Consider the following 14,754-nt stretch of genomic DNA (forward strand, 5'->3'; position numbering starts at 1 on the left):
TAATAATGGGCTCCCTTATCGTAGGTCTGTCGGTGTCTGAAGTTAACTTTTGCTCTCTGAATACGAACACCGGCAGGGTTTTGAGCGCACCCCTTGGGTCTCGGGCTTTGCCAACAGCCAGGCGTTGTCGTACCGGGCTTCGCATTTATTACTGTGGAGCTCATTCAGGACGTAACAACAGCAACGATATGTAGTTAGCCAGCAACAGTTACACTAGTGCAAACACTTGTGTCAATGGGAGTCACTTATCCCAGTATTAAGCAGCATTAACTGGTGGATTCCCAGCAAAGGGACAACCAGGGGAGTTCAGCTTGGGCAAGCAGGTCTGGCTGGAGACACCCTGAAATGTGTCTGGAAGGAGTTTCATTCTGATGCTTTCAAAGTAAGATATTTCACTTCAGGACACTCAGCTCCCTTTGGATCATTTTTAAGTGAAATGTTTTGACTTCTAGTGGATTTTTTTTTTTTTAATAAAAATTGTCTGATTTTAAAGAAAAAAAAGGGTAGATAGGTTTATTGGGGAGGGAGGTGTGTAAAAAAAAAGTTTCTGACTGACGTGCAGTGATCTATTTCATGATTATTTTTTTTTTCCTTTTGCATATTCCCAGACACCCCTCACCTGGGAAGAATTGCTCTTTTGGGTTAACACCAGCCAAATAACACAGATCAGCTGAGCACAGCTTTCCTCCTACAACAACCCGCAGAGAGGAGGGGAGGATGAGAGGAGAATGAAGCCGGGTGGTCTGAAGACATGGCCATGGCAACAAGGGACCACAATCAGACCTTCTCCTGGAGATCCAGCCTGGGATGGGGCTGTCACCCAGGCTTGGGCTGCAGCAGCCTCTTGGGCAGCAGTCGGATGTCACCTGGACATGCAGGATGCCACCAGGGAAGTCACGCAGGAGACACCATGCTTGGGTGCAGCATCCTGAGGAGAAGCATCTCCAGCAGCTGGTCTTACCCTGCAAAATTTGGGTAAAGCTCCCGGTGGACATGAACATGGGAAGCCTTTCCACTGCTCGAGACGGGACTGTCCTTCCTGGCTTCCTTCAGTTGCTTTATTAGGATTGCAGTCACGATGCCGTGGGTCTATTCACCATCGCGCTTGGAGGCTCTGTCTCTCTTGGGCTGAGCAGACCACAGTGCCGGGGAGGGCAGGGGCTTAATAAAGAAATGCAAAGCAAAGAGGCGATGAGACATGGTGAGGAGAGTTTCATGCCTTCCCTGAACAATCTCCGACAGCCCAGGAGGAATCTGGATGATTTCAGTTTGGTTTTAGCATTATTCCTATTCCATTTAGCTAAATAAATAGAGGCTGGGTTTAAACTAATTTAATCATGTGCATGCAGCCAACTTGCACAGCCTAGAGCAAATCATAATTTTTACTGAACCGGTGTGGTTTGAGTTTAGGGGAAGAGTCTGTTACCTGATGAATTTTCAGATAGTTTCCTACCCTTTCCAAAAGGGCCAGTGGCTAACTGCTTCATGTGGGGAAATGGGAGGAAGTACCAAAAAAAAAAAGGCCAATTTTCAAGGAGACGCTTGGATTTACAGCAAAGTTTCATTTGTCCTGGGCTGGTTTAGAGCCATTTCACCAGGAGACATGCTGGATCTGTCTGCACATGGGATTTAACAGCATCTTTTGAAAAAGGTTCAAAGTACAAGAGCGGATAGCTATTCAAATGGCAATAATGTGAAAATAGGTATTAAACAGATAATGTAGATCCTCCCGTCCACCCCTCCATGCCCTCTTTCCCCACTCCTGTTATAACAGACCAGGAGCAGAGCCCGCAGGCAGCACACCCCGTTGGGGTGGCACGGGAGGGCAGAGACCCACCGGCAGCAGGTGACACCTTCACGGACTGTCCCTTCTGGAGGCTGCTGAGAAGAACCAGTGAAAAGTTTCATCGATTTATAACCAATACCCCCCCCCAGCACTCCCTATTGTCCCCTGCCCAGTTTCCCACCCCTGCTCCAAATGGTGGGGACGCCAGCCCTGCTCACAGCACCAGGAGGGAGCAGAACCACATGCCTTTGCATTCCATCATTTGCAGGAGTGACCCAACATCTGTATTTGTGGCAATTCCCCTGCTCCCCCCGTCACGGCCACCCTAAGGCAGTGATTTGGCAGGAAAGCTTTCACCCTCAAGGGCTGAGGCTTGGCAGGGATGCAAGCAGCTGGTCTGCGGTCCGGGGGTGCACACTGGCCGTCCCGTGGAGCCGTGGTGGAGCTGCCGGTGCGGGCTGTGATAATCCTGTGGGAGCTTGATTCCTTGCCACGCTGTTACTCACGTTTGTTTACTGCAGGAAATTCATCTTTTCGGCTCATGCTGGGGATTAATTAATGGTTATGGCTTCTGTGACCCTGTGATTAACTCATTTTCACATAATTGCTTGAAGACAAAACGATGTATTAGTAGCTTTTCTCCCTCCCCATCCCCGCTTGCCATGGCCTCCGGAGGGACTCAGCAGTCAATAAGAACTTGTTTTTTTCCTTCCCACTTTTTTTGCCTTTCCCTGTTTTTTTGCATAACCCTTACAGATCCGGAAGAAGAAAGTTGGTGAGATTTGGGGTTGAGAGCATGTCCTGGCTGAAGTCCAGCTGGCCTTTGGCTGGGCACAGAGTCCTTCACTGTGACCTACATGACAAATGCTGACCAAATTTTTAAGGTTTGCTATCTGAGGGTCACATTGCACAGAGAAAATGGCTTGGCTTTGCCCTAAGACTGCTGCAACCTGGAGCAAGGCTGAGGCGACAGCTTTGCAGCCTTCTGATGAGAGGGAGTGTGGTCACCTACTGTGGTTTGGTGGCCTGCAAGACAGGTTACCTTGAGAAGGTTAAGGATGAACCTTCCTCCATCATCACCAGGCAGCACCTTGGATGTTGGAGTCGTGAAGTTTTGGTGTGCAAGAGGTGGTGAGACAGAGAGCTAGCATGTGGGTAGGATCCTTCTCCCCCCTGCACATTGCAAGGGCCATGCTCTTCTTAGGAGTCAGAGTCTTAGATGGGGGGACCATGTCCTAATCCTCCCTCCGGGATCTTTTTGAGCATGTCCTGCCTAGAAACTGCTCTGCACAGAAATGGGGACAGAAAAACTGGCCTGGTGTCAGGACACAGTCCCTCACTGTGCATGGAGGAGCAGGGGTCACCCCTTCTTGTATATCCATGAAGAAAAATAACCACCTTTGAGACCCTGCAGGCCTGCTTGTGCCAGAGCCCTTAGCAAGCAGAAAACCCTCCCCTCTGGGACACAGCTTAACCCACCACTGCAGGTGATTTAGTGCAGGACCTACAGAAACCCCATTGTCCCTTGTGGGCCCCAGAGGAGAGGGGCTGCCATGGTCCTCATGCCTACCAGGGGGCACAAAGCCTAGCTTTGCATACCTTCACTTCCCAGGGACCAGGGATGGCTGGGATGGAGAAGGAGGTGGGGAGCCTGGAGATCCATCATGAGATGACCTGCTACACCTGGTCCTCTGCCAAACCCAGGGCTGTGGCCCCATCCCACCTCCAGGTCAGAGACCGCTTTTCACCATCGAAAGACAGGATGAAACTTGCTCTTTGCCTAATCTGGACTCCTGCAAGAAAAGCCGCGCCGCCTCGCCTCCCACCGCTCCCTCCCCTCACAAAACCCATTTCAATCTGAGATTATTGAGTTAAAACACTCAGCTGACAGAAATAATAAGCACTCAGCAGGCAGCCAGTAGCTCTGCTGGGCTTCCCTCTTCCCACACCCTTAATCTATTTTTCAGAAAGTCTTCAAGCAATTTAAGCTGGCCTTTCAAAGCCAAGGAGCTTTAAACTTGGACATCAAGAGTTGTCCCTGCTTGTCCTTCCCAGCAGAATAGGGGACACTGCAGGAGGGAAGAGCCGTGATTTCTTGTCTGAAGTGATGGGATGGTTGGAGAGAGACAAATAGGGGTGAGGCCACAAGACAGGCCAGTGCTGGCAAGGTAGATGTGGAAAAATGTGACTACGAGGATTACGGTGCTAAATCCAGGTTTCTTGCACTGAAAGTTGGCAGACTGCAGAAAAGGACCCCAACGTGAAATGCTGACTTAGGGTCTGCCTCCAAGCAGGAAAATCAGATTACATGAGATAGAGAGACTTATCTCCTTCCTCTGATGGAAGGGAGGAGCACTGGAAAGGTGGTTTCCATCCACACACTGCCCATCCTGTGTGGGCCCAGGAGGAATGAGAACAAAGTTTAAATCAAGCAATTATTTCCTTAATTTCTCTCAAGCTTCAAATGTCTCAAACTGCCAGAGGGCTTTTTGGGTTTTGGTTTTGTTTTGCCTATTTTTCTCCTTTTTCTTCTTAATCTTATTCTTCCTATCCCTCTTTACTGGTTCTAATTGTGTCATTAGTAATTAATGACTTTGGAGGGAGACATTTTCTTTTTAATTAAAGGAAGAAAAGAGGAAAGCTGTAGCAACACACAGGCATCATTCCACCTCCAGGCATGGACAAGGATCTTCCTGAAGCACTTTCTCTCTCTTCCAGCAATTGGTGAAGGGGCTGGGACCAGCCTGAGGACATTTTCTGTGTTGGTGTACCCCAGTTTGGAGAGCTCATCCTCCCACCTCCTCATCCATGGCCGGAGTTCTTCTGTGCCTTAGTCAAAGGGAGCCAGGGAGTAAATTTTAACTCCACAGAGACACGCTCTGAGTGCGAATTTACATGGAGAAGGCAGGCTGGATGGTGCAAAACCTGCTCTGGCTCTTCTTCCACAGAGATCACGGAGAAGACCTCAGGCTCACCCGGTCCCCTCCAAACATCTGGAGAGCTTTGTGGAAGCTCAACCCACTGCTGCCCTGGAAGCTGAAGAGATTAGCACAGCCAGTATTTGGACCCCAGCAATGCTACGTTGTGCCCACTGATGGCTGGGGAGCCTTTCCCCAGCCACACTGGAGACGTGCCAGCCTTGGGGACCCCCAGAGCATCACTTGCTGATGCATCTCCACCAGGATCTGCTCTGTGGCTGCAGTGGGGACCCTCTCCCTGCCTCTGTGCTCAACCGCTGCGAGCTGCCCAGCTCCCGGGAAGGCGGTGCAGGAAAACCGCACGTCCTATCTCATCCGGCAAATGGGTAATTATTCCTCCTGCTGATGTTTGCTGCTCCATCCAAGTCAATGCGGTGCTCCATTTGTCATTGTTTGTGAGAGCAGGAAGGGAGGCCACCGTGCTGAATGGGAATTGATTGCTTGGATGCCGGCCGGGCTGGGCAGGCAGCCTGGGCTCTGGGTAATTGCAAATTATTCCTTTAGTGGCCATACGCAGCAGAGTCGCACGCCGGGATCCCTCCAGCGACTCCCCAGCTCCTGGGAGGACAGATCTGCTCCCAGAGAGGAGGAGGAGCATCAACAGAATGCGATGCAGGTCTTGGGAGAGGACGGCAGCCACACACCTTCACTGTGGATTTGCTGATGCTCCTCAAATTACTTCCAGCAGCAGGTAAAAGTGGTGAAGGGGGTTTTGGAGGAGCCTGCGGGAAGCAAAGCTACTGGGAAGGAGAAAAAAAGAATGAAGCCCCACGTCTGCAGACGTAGCTCTGTAAAGGATACAGCGAAACACAGTGGGAAAGGAGGGATAATTGGCCCCGAATTAGCGGCTGATGTTCAGGCAACAGCTCTTGGGGCTCCTGCGAACAGCTGGGAGCAGACACCTGCCCAACAGTCAGAGGAATTAAGGGAAAAAAAATAAACCCCCCCAAAACCTAGCACAAATGTCAAGGCGATACAAAGGAATGAGCACAAAATAGCACAGGACATTTTCTAAGGCCATTATCTGAGATTCACAGCCACTCTTAGGCGATGGGCTCGGCCCTGGCTGCCTCCTTGGAAAGGCTCTGCAGAGAGGAAACAAGGGTGAAAAGAAGAAAAACGGCTGTGGTTAATAGGGGAACAGGGAGCGTGTTTCAGCAGGGAGCGAAAGTCAGGGATGATCTTCATGCCTGGTGGGGAGCCCGGAGTTGGTGTGAGCTGCAGGCGTTGCACCGTGCCAGCCCCAAGGCACAGGGGATGCCGAGCTCGGAGGGGAGCGGGGCTGAACATCCACCCTTCCTGCTGGTTACAGACTAAAAGGAGGGATGTGAGGGAGATAATTTGCCATGTTTTGCGGGTGGAGGATGGATGAGGAGCTCGGCTGTCCCCAGCAATGAGGGAACAGGCTCAGAGGTGCAGCAGGGAGGAGGAGAGGAGCTCGGGGTGTATTTTGTGGTCCTGCACCCTGGGCCAAAGAGCTGCCCTTGGCCAGGATGGGGATGCGTGCCTGCTCCTGCAGGGTGTTATTACAGCAAATGCATTAAGAGAAGTGAGGTTTTACAATTCAAATATGCTGTTCTTTGCAGTGGACCCCCCCCCTCCTTGGGAGCAGGTGAGCCTTGCACTGGGGGTTGACTTATGGTAGGGAAGATCTGGGATCTTGAGGGCTGCTGGGTCTTCCTGAGCGCTGGCGGTTTTCTCAATGGACCCATCCTCAACGCTGGGATGGGACGTCCCGCCAAGGTCTCCCTCCTTCCCTTCGCTCAAGAGTTCAACAGAAAAATGTCATGGAAAAGATAAGAAATCTGAGACACGATTCGAGGCAAGCCAGGAGGAAAAACATCATTATCCACCCAATGCTATGGGAAGAGATGATGAACAGGATCGCGTGGGCCACTGAGTCCAGCCCCAGCCATTCCATGTGCCCTCGTGAAAGGTGATACTCCAGGACGGGGGACCGACCCCTCCAGTCACACCATGCAGGTGACAGCCGCTGCCCCCTCTCCCGCACCACAGCATCTCACACTCGAGGCAAATCAATCTTCTACCAGCTCAAGGAGGCCACATCCTGCCCCTGTTCCTCCCTTTTACTCCACTCTTCCCTTTTTGCCCCGTTTTTATTTCTGAAACTCTCAGGGAACCTCACATTAACTGCAGCTTGGAGAAAGTAATCAAGCTATTTCTAGGCAGAGAACTAATTTAATGCATGGATGACTTTAGCTCAAAAGAAGAAATAAGGACACTCAGGCATCCTAAGGGAGCAGAATAATAGGGTAATTTGCACAAGATGAGGAGAAAGGGGGAAAAAAGGGCCACTACTTCTTTTGCATAATCTTCTTTATAAATCTTCTTTCCCCTGTTTGCTGGTCACCACCACCGAGTCTCCAGACGTTGAACGCCCATGGATGCTGGTACTTCAAAAGGGGCAAGACCCAGTTCAGCTTGGCGTGATTTCTGCTGTATGCTCACAAGGGTGGGAGGAGTGGGAAAAGGGACAAGGTTTAGTGGCTCTTTGGGGTGCACGAAAGGCTTAAAATGCCCTCAGCCTGTGCCGGAGGCAAGGAGGCAGTGAAATTTCTAGCGCCTGGGAGAAATTCCACTATTTCCAAATGCCTAAAGGAAGGAAAGGGAAGAGAAGATGGGAAAGGCGGGGAGACGCCACTCAAAATGTTTCCTTCTGGCGGCGAGACTCTAATATTTAGAGCTGCCTGATTATATGGAATAAAAGAAATGTCAGCATGAAAATCATTTGGAGGTGAAAAATTGAAGCTTTCCCTTCCAAATGTGTGGAAACAAGGATGTTTTCACTTTACCAAAATGCTCCGTCACATATTTTTCCCTTCCCTTCGCCCTCCCAACCAACATTTGATTGAAAGCACCACTTTCTTGCGGAAAGTTTCCATTTTGAGAAAACCGCCTTTCCTGTCAATAAAGCTGCTTCTGCTAAGGATTTCCAAGCAGTGTACAAATCCACGGGGACGGTGAAGTGCTGGGAATAACAAAGTTAGCATGGCAGAGGCACACGTGGTCACAAACTCGTGTCCTCGGGCTGGGAAGGGACGGGTCTGTCCAGCCCTGCTGGCACTGGAGAGCCCAGTATAGCAACTGGCAGCACCCGGAGCAGCCTCGGGATGCACGGCTGAAGGGGATGCTCTCCCGGTTGCAGGAAGTTATTCACCTCTAGATTGGACACGGCAGGTTCTGCCACAAAAGCGGATGATTTTTCTTGGTTTTGTCCTGGATCAGCTCCCTTCCCAGAGCAGCTGCAGTAGCTCTGCACAGGCAGCGTGGGATCAGCTGCAGCCAGGAGACCCATCACCCCCTCATCTTCTGCCCCCAGCCCCAAGGAAGCAGGATCCAGGCACAGACTTGCTGTAGCCACCTTCCTGCATCCCTGCCTTGCTCCCTGCCCAGCTCCAGCTGCGTTGCACCAACAGGGGGAAAAAGAAAATATAAGTAGGTCAGAGCCCCATTTGTCAGTTATTTTGCACTGGGTGGAGTGACTGGAACCGGCAGCTTAATGGATGGATCTCACTTGTGAAATTACCCAGCGCAAAAACATGTGTACCTGCAGGGCACAGAGGCTCCGTCACACCAGGAGGAGAGGAGATTTGATCCCATCACCAGCAAAGACTGGAAGAAAAGAACCTGTTCCTTTCCTCCTCCCTCCTGTTCTCCTCCTCTCTGTGCCCAGGGCCATGTGCTGGCCCGGGGAGAGCTCGCTGGCTGTATTTCTCCTCCCTGGCTGTGCTGTAAGGAAGCAAGAGACCAGCCTGGCTCACCTGGGAATGGATTGAGCCTTTTATTATGCTGGGCTGGAGGCTGGATTTACAGCCAACCCAGGGATGATCTCTCTAGATCCAAGCCACATCTATTCAGAGAAAATGTGGGGGGTAACAGTTCATTAGGTAATTTCTTACCCCTTTTAACAACTGAAAATGGAGAGAGGGAAGGACTGTGTACAGGGGAGCAGCTTTACTCTCTGCATAAAGTCTTAATAAATAATCTTTCATTGTGCACCAGCCTTATAAACTTTTCCCTGCTCTTGGCAAAGGCTCCTGAGGTAGCACGTGGCACATGGGCTCATTGCAAGGATAAAGCCAGTTCACTGTCAAGGCGTTCCCTCCCTGGGGGCTGCCGGGGTGGGAACACCTCTCCTGTGGCACTGAGAGAGATGCTGCCATGTCTTGACATCACCTAAGCTATTGCAACCACAGTACGTGCTGCGGGTCCCAGTACAGCAGAGCCAATGCAATGGGTGTCCCCAGGGAAACGGGGTCTCCTGCATCCCTGGCACTGAGCGATGTCCCCCACCTCGTCCCAAGCTCTAACTCAATGCTGGATGCACGTGCAGAGGAGCACGTGGGTGCTAAGAAGGGAAGCAATATGGAAACACATCCTCGGATAGGCTTGGAAAGACCCCGTAGATGGAAAGTGAGAACATCGGGAAAGAATTGTAGCATCTTATTAGTAAAGGCCATCTGAGCCTCTAATTAAAATTTGCCTAATGACCTGGCTGCTTTGTCATTTTCACTATCAGAGACATTAATTTAAAGTGACGGGTACTTAGGCAAAGACAAAATTAATTTCTCCTTTAAAAAAAATTAAAGGGGCAGAGCGTGGATTCAGCCATGCCTCCACCTGCTGTCCCACCGCAGGAGGAGCTCGATGCCTGTGCCACAGCAGGACACATCTTGGTGAAGACGGGAGGAAGAATGAGCCACACAGAGCACATGGTTCTTACCCTTAATCCCTGCTGGAAAGGGGCCCAGACAGTGGGATCATGCTTTCACAGAATCAGAGGGCCCACTCTACCTTGGTGGCTCCGATGACATTTGGGTAGGGTTGTCCCAGCGTTGCCAATGAGTGGTGTGTCCTGCAAAACGCACGCAGATACCAGCGTCAAGGTGGGGTTTTCCTCGAGGTGGAGGGGAAAGATCCACGGTTCTTCCCCCAAACTCTCTTCCTGTTTTCCACCTTTTCACTGCAAATAGAACACTTGATGTTTTTCAGCTACAGTCCCTTGTCCTCAGCAGACACCCTGCCCCATCCCCAGAGCCACCTGCCCTTGTCTCCCCCTTGCCACCCCGCTTGTTTTCACTAAGTCCACTTTAAACACTCAAACCTGCCTCAGCAAACTCCCTTCCACTTCCCCAGGTCACCCAAAGCCTCCTATGGCCCGACCTAAACTGGAAGGAGGAAGATACCCAAAAAACAATGTACTTCTCTCCCAGCAGTCCCCATTGACCATCCACAGGCAACTCATGGGTGTTCCCCAGGGATGCAGATCTGTCCAGCGTGCGTCCCCCCACACTGCCAGCCCTGCCTCTGCCCACACTCCCACCTGAGCAGCGAAGATCTCTGATGATCTCATGCCTTTGCTGTGTCCCAGCTCATGGGACAGCGATGCCGAGCTGCTCCCTGGCCACCTCCCGGCTCTCGCAGTGGCCGTGGCAAGGCCGATGTGTGCAGCCTGGGAAATCACGGCTGCAGTATTCCTCCCCATCCCTCTCTCTTTGTTAAATCAGAGGCTGTGGTGGATTTAGTGTTCAGCGTCGGTAGTCCGTACCTCATCGTTCATGCCACATTGATTCTCAATTCCAGCCCTGTAGGTTATTTAATTGGGCAGATATCCCTTCAATTTTCTCCTCCAGCGATATTATTGATGGCTGAAGTCTATCCATTTCTTTGCACGAGGCTTCAAAAGGGGCCTGTTAACAATTATAACAATAGTCAAACACTTTGCTTTCGATTGTACTTCACAGCCCCAAATCTCAAACAATCCATTAAGCCCATCTTGGAGGTATTAATTGTCCCAGGTTCAGTCCAGAGATAGCTTGCACTGCCCTTCGGGCTGAAATCATTACTCTTCCCTCTCCGTTTCCCCTCCACCAAGTGCTTTTTTGAGTTGCGAGCCAGACCGGAGGACTGTGCCCCCATGTAAATCTTCCAGCAGGAGCTCACAGCACGGTGCCGCCAGAGTCAGCCAGTGGCCCCGGTCCCCAGCTCGCCTAAATCACACCCACACCACCATGCCCAAGCAAGGGACCAGCCATCGGGGCAGGCGCCAGGATGGGTCCGTGGCTAAATCAAACCTTTGCTTTCCCAGCCCCTGCGTGAGCCTGCACCGACCGTGGGAATCGATAGGCCAACCACCCCCAGTAAATCCCCACTGCAGCACTGAGCCATGGCTGGAGGCGGTGAAGAGAAACAGTGACGAGTTCCAATTAAGGCACCAGAGATCCAGGACAGTCTGTCTGCCTCCTGCCACCCTTCTGCACCAAGGTCTAGGTGAAGCATTGCATGGAAATAATTTTTCCTGGGCATCCTGTATCCCCAGGCAACAACGATTCTCTGAGATGGGAGAGACCCGGGCTCAAATCCTCCCCAACTCTGCTGCATGGGACAGAAGACCAAAACCTTGGGCAGAGATGGAGCCAGGCTCCTGGGGAAAAGGGCCACCAGGAGAAACTTCTGTTGCTGGAGAAACTCTGCTACCCTCCCCAGTTTTCTCCAGGACCCCAAAACCCAACCAATATATTTTCTAGCCTGGGGGTATGAAAGTAGAAATCTCTCCTCTAGGCTGGTTTTCCAGGTGTGTTATTTGAAGCTTGTTTTATTTTGTGCACAGATAAAAGCTAGATTGGTTCCAGCTTCATTTGCACATGAGATGGTCATGCTAAAGAAGAAGGAGCGCTCTCTTCCCAGCGAGTTCCCAGAGCTGCTGAGGTCCTCTCCTGGCACCGGGAGCACCCAGGTGCTTCCCAAGGGATCTCCCTCTCCTGCAACGCTGCACAAGATGCTCCACAGCACCAGTCCTTTGTTATCTGGTGGAGGGGCTTAAGCTGCTGGGAGCAAACTGCAGCAAATCACTTCGACTCCCTTATTTCACCTCTCCAACATCCCATGTCGTACAGGGGAGGAAATGTTTTATTTCAAGCTTTATTCTTTTTTCTAAATTTTTGATGGATGTAGTCTCAACCTTTATACTATCTGAAAATGAATATTTTACTATAGTATAAAAGCTGAAATTACATGAATTAATTATATTTAAATATTATACTGAATATTTGATTTGCAGGGTAGAATAGCCGGTGTTGGAAGGGAATGTTTTGGCCGTGCCCATGCTGGGCAGATCCCAGCAAATATGATCCATGGGTGCAATTCCCCAACGGCCCCCATTTCATTCATGCTTTTCCTCCTTCTTTCTGCATTTTCATGCAGAGGGCTACAGAACAACAGGTCTGTGGCTTCCTGGGGCTCCTGCACCGAGCTTTCACCCTGGTAGCTCTCATACAGCCATCTCACAAGCCCCACAGACCTGTTTTCTCAACAACATGATGTCCCCACAGCCACATCCAGCCTCAGCACCACGACGGGGCTGCTGCCGCGGCACAGAAACACACTCCACGGAGAACACTCCTATTGCTGCTGCTAATTACTCTGGGGCTGCTGGCCACGCACCACAGGCCACAGCAGCGATTCTTCCTGTATGAAAAGCTGTACCAGTAATTTCATGTTTCAAATGAACTCCGGGAGCACCCTGCAAGTCATTCTTTGCAGGAGAATAGAGTGTAATATCTATAATTAAACGCAATGGGGATGGTCTAACAAGAGCGCACCAAGGAGCTAAACAGAGATGGCTGCTCCGTTCAGACACCCAAAGGGATTTCCTTCACTGCTGGCGTTGTAGGGAGAAAGACGAGGAGGTTTGCTGGTGCAGCACCAAGACAGGAGCCACCAGCCACCGTGGTGGTGAAACAAGGGGATGCTCAGAATGATGCTAGCCTGGGTTGGGTGTCCTGGTATAAACGCATCCAAACCACACCATGCTGTGAGGTTATTTGGTGCAGGGAGGGGACAGAGAGCTGCAAGAGCAAGGGGACAGTGGTGACCAGGGACCACCGCATCTCTCCTGCACACCAGCCCTATCCTTTGCTCCTCTGAATGCATCTGACCCACCTGCACAAGGTGCTGGTTCACATACCATCATCAGCCTCACACTGCTGCCCAGCCCCTGCTGAGAGCTGCCCCGGGAGCCGAGGATGGGGGTGGTGAGCCAGGGAAGGTCTGGGCTGCAGAGGAGGAGGATGGAGAGCCCAGGACCGCAGTAACCTCGAGGTGACTCGAGATGGAAATGTTTTTACAAGGAGCACAGCGCGAGAAGCTTGTACGCCATCTGCTCCCAACTGCCCTGCATCCAGCAAACCAGTGCGCTGCTCTTTCCTACATGCTAAAAATACTCTCTTTAAAAAAAAAGAACAGAAAAGAAAAGAAAGAAGACAGGGAACAAGAGGAGTATAAACAAAGACTCCATGGAGACCAGAGGCTTCAACATGCTCTTCCTGCTGCATCAGGCCCCTTTCCTCTTTTGCTCTATCTTGCATTTTAAGGCAGAGACATGCTATTACTGGTTTTCTATAGCTCCAGAAGCAGGCACACGCAGACACGCACACCCCAACCCCGTGTACAGGCCATCTGCACTGTTAATGGAGCTGAGAGAATCAAGCCATCCCCCTCACTCCTCGGTGGCAAAGCTGAGGAGGAGGCGGTGGCAGGTTGGAGGGGAGGGGATGGAGAGTCAGGGGCTGGTTTATAGATGGAGCCCCCCGGGGAGGGACGGGTTCAGCTGCCTCTGGCGGTTGCTCTGCCCTGTGAGCCCCAGCAGCAGACCCAGCTCCACCGCTGGAGCTGGCCCATGGCCACCTCCATCCCTGCCAGATCCTGACCTTCCCTGGGGTACTCAGCAACAAGCCATGATCTTCCCAGAAGCAGGTCCCCAAAACCAGACGGTTTTGCCTCAAGTGTGACCAACAACCCCTGCAAACCCTTTTGGGACCACAGCGATGGCCATGGCGTTGAGCACTAGGTTAGGACTTGGGCACTCAGGTCCTTGCCTGTCTTTTGCCACAAATCCGAGACAACCCAGGACAAGCTGGTTTTTTGCCTCTGAGCCTCTGCTTCCCTCCCCATCCAATACTGATTTACATCCTGAACTCTCCAAAGCAATTCTGGCTGATGTGCAACACAAAGCCCCAACATATGGGCCCATTGCGGGCCACCACCTCGCTCCTGGCAAGTGAGCACCTGCAGCCGGTCAGGCTGAGAAAATCCCATTTGCAGGAGGCACACAACAGCTCTAAGTGATGGAAATCCTCCTTCCTTAGGCAGAGAAAGAGAGGAAAGGGAAAGAAAGATGAAAAAAGCTCTTTCTGGGGAAATTAAATTGGACTTCAAATTTACAGGGTCTTCATTTTGTTCTGGTGATAATGAATTAAGCTCTTGCTGGCAGTTATATTGCTGCAGAAATAAGTAGCGGTTAAAAGCACTTTTGGAAACTATGACTTTCATTTTAAAGCTGCCACAATTTACATTTAATCCATTCATTAATTCATTTATTTATGCTGCTCAGGTACAAACCTCGCATGTCTCCTTTCCCAGGATTCACTGAAACAATGTTTTTAACCCAAAACCAGTTTCCATGCAGACCCAGGGGCCAGGGCAGAGCACATTTCCCAGTGAGTGTTTCGCTCAGCATCATGCAGGGCTCTCCAGGAGCTCTGGCTTGGAAGTGCTCGACCAAACCTTCCTCCTTCCTGGGACCGAAGACACATGCAGACATAAAAGACGCACGGTGGGCTCAGAGTGACCACCTCTGACAGCTGTGGGGAAGAAGCCACATCTGTGGGGGCCTCCTGACAGCACTCCAGACCAGATGATCTGGAAAACAAGCTTTTGCATGGCAGCAGAAAAACCCCAGTGACCCCATATTAATGTTTTGGCTCCTTCTCACTAAGGATCTCCCTGCTGACGTGGAGCAAGCCCACGTGTCCATGGCCGCAGCGCACTTTGGGCTGGGGTAACCAGACAGGAGCTTCCAGTAACTATAAAAAACAGGCAACCAAAATCCTACCACCCCTGAGGACATCCTCATCCCCGCAGCCCCGGTGAGTGCCCACAGGCAGTTCCCTCGCTGTCACCCCAGCAGCA

General features: G+C 51.3%; 1 long non-coding RNA gene across 3 annotated transcripts in view; it reads right to left on the reverse strand.

Moving 5' to 3' along the window:
• Positions 1-203: 203 nt before the first annotated feature.
• Positions 204-14,754, reverse strand: part of LOC142604549 (uncharacterized) — a 267,675-nt gene continuing 253,124 nt past the window's right edge. For 2 of the 3 annotated variants that reach the window (XR_012838416.1, XR_012838418.1), the window contains 3 exons: positions 10,334-10,475; positions 9,580-9,748; positions 3,742-5,486 (listed from right to left, as the gene is read on the reverse strand). This is a non-coding gene — a long non-coding RNA (uncharacterized LOC142604549). Of the gene's footprint in view, positions 1,162-3,741; positions 5,487-9,579; positions 9,749-10,333; positions 10,476-14,754 lie in introns of those variants that run through there. The other variant, XR_012838417.1, reaches the window with a different exon arrangement.

This window comes from Balearica regulorum, chromosome 19 (assembly GCF_011004875.1).
Source record: "Balearica regulorum gibbericeps isolate bBalReg1 chromosome 19, bBalReg1.pri, whole genome shotgun sequence".
NCBI classification, from domain to species: Eukaryota; Metazoa; Chordata; class Aves; order Gruiformes; family Gruidae; genus Balearica; species Balearica regulorum.